This window comes from Mastomys coucha, unplaced genomic scaffold (genome assembly GCF_008632895.1).
Source record: "Mastomys coucha isolate ucsf_1 unplaced genomic scaffold, UCSF_Mcou_1 pScaffold9, whole genome shotgun sequence".
NCBI classification, from domain to species: domain Eukaryota; kingdom Metazoa; phylum Chordata; class Mammalia; order Rodentia; family Muridae; genus Mastomys; species Mastomys coucha.
In genome coordinates, this window is record NW_022196915.1 from 8,243,661 (window position 1) to 8,249,323 (window position 5,663).

The window sequence follows — 5,663 nt, forward strand, 5'->3', positions numbered from 1 at the left end:
ATATCTAGGGAGCCTTGATCTAGTCGCAGGAGCCTATGAAAGCAGAGAGCTTTCTGTAGCTGGAAGCAGCAGAGGAGGGCAGGAGAGATTCAAGCAATCCGAAGCTCAAGAAGGACCCAACACTGATGAGAGGGTCTGGGGAACAGTCAGAAAGGAAAGGGACCTCCAGCCCTACCACTGCAAGGAACTGTGTTTGACCCTTACTGTGAAACAGTTCGTTGGGAAGTCTTTCCCCAGAGCCTCTTAGGGAGCAGAGCCCTGCTGAGAACTGTGGGCAGCTTTCTGAAATCCCTGTACAGTATACAGGTGGCCATCTGCCACCAACAACAGAAAAGCCAACGGTGATCTCTTAGTAAAGACCAGTGGCACACACCTGTGATCCCAGCAGGAGGCTCTCAAACTCAAGGTTTGGGTTACACATACAGACTATGGAGGGAGGGAGGAAGGCATGAGAAGGAGGGAGAAAGAGGAGTTTTATATTTATTTATTCTGTCTCACCTGGCTAGCTTGGAATTCGGTGTATACCAGGGTAGTTTTGAACTCTGTCTCCCAAGTACTAGAATTAAGGGTATATGTCACCAGGTCTGGTCTGTTTTAATTTTTTGTGTCTATGTGAGGTGCAAGTGTGCCCCCACATGCACACAGAGGTCAGAGGACAACCTGCGGGAAGCCTCTTCTACCCTCTGCATGCACCAGGTGCAAATGTGGCACACAGACATCGATGCACATAAACTAAAGTGGAGTCGGGCTGAGGAGACGGCTCAGCAATTTAACAGTATGCTCTGAGTTCAGGTCCCAGAAAGTGTTTTAAGTTTCTATGCCATCTCTCCTGTCCCAATTAATAAAACAGAATAAAATAAAATAAAGTGAAAATGAAGCCAAGTGTGGTGGTGCACACCTTTAATCCCTGCACTCGGGAGGCAGAGGTAGGTAGAGCTCAGTGAGTTCTAGGCCAGCCAGGGATACACAGTAAGATCATGTCTCAAAAACAAAACAAAAATATAAAACTATGCCTTTTGCTTATTTGAAACAAGGTCACATGTAGCCTAGGCTGGCCTTGAACTCCTGGTCTCTCTCCCCTTCTCTCCTGAGTGCTGAAATTAAGGTGTGTACCACCATATCCAGTCTCAGTGGTGCTGGGGATTGAACCCAGGGCTCTGTGCATGCTAGGCAAGCATACTAGCAACACAGCTATATCCTGAGCCTGTGGCTCACTTTGTAGCACAGGTTAGTGTGGAAGTTACAAGCAGTCCTCCTGCCTCAGTCACCTAGTGCTAGGATTACAGGCATGAGCCATCATGTCCAAAATATGCATTGTTTTCCATACCATAACTCCACAGCCACTCCCTATATGATCCACTTCCTCAGGGCAGTTCCACCAATCAACAAATACTTTCTTTTTTTTTTTTAAGATTTATTTATTGTTATATTTAAGTACACTGTAGCTGTCTTCAGACACAACCAGAAGAGGGCATCAGATCTCATTACAGATGGTTGTGAGCCACTATGTGGTTGCTGGGATTTGAACTCAAGATCTTCGGAAGAGCAGTCAGTGCTCTTAACCGCTGAGCCATCTCTCCAGCCCCAACAAATGCTTTCTGAGTAGCTCACATGCTCAGCAGCACCATGGCCTCTCAGGCTTTGTCTTCATGGACTGCTTCATGGGGTTGCATCTGGGTGACAGCCTCACTTCCCTGTGAGAACCTAAGGAGCTTCCCTATCCTCTATAGAGAGTGGCTTACAGACACAATGTGTCTTGGTCACTGTTCTAGTGCTATAGAGGCACCATGACCACAGCGACTCTTTATTATAAGAGCATTTAATTGGGGCTTGCTTACAGTTTCAGAGGTTATTCCCTTATCATCGTGGTGGGGAGCATGGTGGGATGCAGGCAGACATGGTAGTGAAGAAAAGGCTGAGAGTTCTGCATGCAGATCCACATCTTTTTCGAACTCAGAAATCCGCCTGCCTCTGCCTCCCAAGAGCTGCGCCACCACCGCCCGGTCACAATATAAATTTTAAATAACTCCAAACATATTAACTTTATGATATTTTAAAGTAATATATCACTATTAGTTTTTTTAATGAACATAAATAGATAAAGTCTTTTTGTTTCTTTGTATTGGTTTTAGTAGAACTTAAAATCTTGGCTCTTAACTGTGGTACAAGCCCAAAATAAGAACAATTTTTAGACATTGGAGTTCATTGTAATAAGGCTCTACTTCAATGACTCTCACATCACCAAAGGATTTTACCTCCATAGTAGCTAAGCTGAGAGTTGACAGTTCTGCTGCGCCAAGGAATGAATAGTAGGCATGATTTTGGATACAGATTTCCTGTAATGGTCAAAGTTATTTGACTTGAGTGGTTGTCTTCATTCTCAGCCCACAGAGAACAGGTTCCTTTCATTTAAGAAATGGTGTGTGTGAGCCGGGCAGTGGTGGCGCACGCCTTTAATCCCAGCTCTTGGGAGGCAGAGGCAGGCGGATTTCTGAGTTCGAGGCCAGCCTGGTCTACAGAGTGAGTTCCAGGACAGCCAGGGCTATAGAGAGAAACCCTGTCAAAAAAAAAAAAAAGATGGTCTATCCATGAAGTCATTCTGCTTGGAGGGTAGCACAGACATTAGGTGAGAGTAAGAATCTGGTTCATTGGTTGTGATGATTTTGAAAAGCATCATCTCAGAAAAAGATTAACATATAAAGTTCTCTTCTTCAAACTTGATACAATAGTTACAAACGTCAAGCAAAGCATTCGGTCTCACTTTTTGTTGTTCTCTTATAAGCCACCTCCCAAGTTAATTTTTTACATTTCTTTTGGCTGTATAAATAATTTTGAAATATGTAAGTTGTTCTGAAAACCATAATATAGTGTAAAAACATGAAATAAACAATCCTACTAATAGGCTGAGATAGGAGAAGCAAGATTTCAAGACCATTATGTGGTACACAGCAAGACACTGTCACATACAAACAAGCAGAAAGTGTATATGCATTGTACAATATTGAACCTATTTCTTGAATTTGGCTTTTGAAACCCCAGAGCCTATCCTGGTGACATGCTTCCTCCAACAAGACCACACCTACCCCAACAGGGCCACACCTCCTAATCTTTTCAAATAGTGCCACTTTCTATGCAATCAAATATATGAGCCTATGGAGGCCATTCTTATTCAAGCCACCACAATCTGGGAAAACATGGGCTTATCCTAGGAGTGTAAGAAGGTGGAGGGTGCTGGATCCTACCTATTCAACTGCTTAAGTCTGGGCCTCACACTGAGTCTCTTTGTTTTTTGAGAAAGGTTGTTATATAGCCAAGGCTGGTCTCATACTCATTGTGTAATAAAGAAAGACCTTGGACTCCTAGTCCTCCTGCCTCTACCTCCTAAGTGCTGAGATTGCACATGTGTCACTATGCCCAGTCTAGGAAATAGACTGTCCTCTACATGCACACTAGGCAAGCACCCTACTAGCTGTGCCACCCCAGCCCACCTCCATGTTCTGCATCTATTAAGAGTGTATCAATTAGACTTTTGGATTTTTAGTTTCTTCATGACTAGAAAGAAGGTAGTTGTAACCTAGTTCACAGAGAGGGGGAGACACACTCACCTCTTAAAGTGAATTTTCTAACAGAAACATCACAGCCTACAGCGAAAGTGCTAGTTATTGGTGACTTAGCCTTACTGAGTGTCCAGCAAACAGCTTTATTCTCCAGCCTGGCTTCAAGGAATGCTGGTGTTCCTCTGTCTCTGGAATTCTGCCTTGTGATCAGCTGATTCCATTCAATAATCTTATAGTTTGAATATGAAATCCCCCCCCCACACACACACACAGGCTCATGTGTCCTCACCTAATGTTACTATTTTGGAAAGTTGTGGAGATTTTAGGAGATAAAGCCTACACTGAGAAGGTAGGTCATATAGTGATGCCATATGCAGGCTTCCCCCATCATGTTTAGGCTTGATATGGCCCTGGACTCAGTGGACCCAAAGACCATGGACTGACACCTCAAAAAAATGGGCATCAAAACAACTCCTTCCTCTTCTGAGGAGCAACTAAATAAATACATAATCAGCTATACATTAAGTTCTATGGTCAGGCACATTCCAGCTGAAGGTGGTAAGAAAGATCTCTCATGGTCCCACTGTGTGAGGACCTACCATCTCACTGCCAGCCAATAAGAGGACAGGTGGAGCACGTATGTGTCTGTGTGAAGATCCTGAGCAAACAGCCATGTCCTCTGCCCATTGCTCTGGGCCTCTACCATTTTTCAAACCCAGTAAATGGATGATGAGCAAGTTACCCAACACAGAACCACCACATTTCTTGTCCTGAGGGAGTTGGGTTGCTCCAGAGGGCATCTTGCTTATGAACAAAGACTACATGTCATGAAAGACAAATGCAGAAGCCATATAAGCAGTTGCCAAGCTCCTCACATGACTAAGAGCTAAGTATCATTGTCTCCCTGGCCTTGTTTATCCACCGTGTGAATTGGTTAAGAGCTGGCTAAATCAATGTCATGCAGAGTCTAATGCTATCCAAACTATAGCCTTGTCTACCTGATCACCTGTCATTAGAAGATGCTGTTGTGGGCAGAGGTCCTGGAGACGTTCCATGGGAAAGAGCAACTGCTGTGCAAGCAGGAAGACCTGAGTTCAAACCCCCACCATCCATGTAAAAGTCCAGGGTAGAGAATGGAGAGCTGGCTCAGCAGCTAAGAGTGTACATTGCTCTTATAGAGGATCCAAGTTCTAGTCTCAGTAGTACTCACTAGTACCACAGTTGTTGACACCTCTGTCCTATGCAGACACCTGCATTTACGTGCACATGCTCCAACACACATATACATAATTAAAAGTAGAAATAACTCTTGAAGTGAGAAGGCCAGGTCCACTACACATACCTATAACCTCATCACTGGGTCATGGATCAAGACAGGCAACTGTTGGTGCTTTCTGTCATCAGCCCAGCTACAGATGCAGTGAGAGATCCAACATCAAGGCATAAAGTGGAGAGTGATGGAGCAGGATGCACACTGTCCTCCTCTGCTTCAGCACACAGGCACCCATACACATAGATGATGTTGTTAAGGTGCCCAGCTCAAAAGTTCCCCTGCACACCAAGGCCAAGTCAATACCAATACAGAGAAACCCTCCAGTCTGGTGGGGTTGCTCCTAATGCCAACCGCAGGTTTGCAGCACAGGTTTTGACAGCATGCAAACTGCTGGTAAGTAATTACTCCAATAGGACCAGGCTTTGAGGGCCAAAGGAGTAAACACGATCATTGTGAACAGAACACAAGGGCTGTGTACAGCTGAGACATTAAGAGTTTCCTGTGGGCAGCAGGGGCTGGAGACTTTCCCCCCCGAGTGTGACTTGGTGAAAGCCCATCTGAACAACAGTACTCACAGCCTATGTGGTGGCCAGACAATCGTGCCATTGAAAGACAAGGCTGTGAGCGCTCCGGATTCCCAGGGATTATGGTTCGTCTTGAAGTAGGGTGTTTTGTCTGGCTTCTCTTTATGTAAGTGAATACCTTTTCTTCCAGGAGCCCCTGCTCCTGCCCTCAGCCTTTCATTGCTTAGCCCTATCAGCAGCTGGGAAACCAAGGCAGAGGGGACTAGCTACAGATAGGATGGTATGTCCTCTCTCTAGAATGTGCTATTT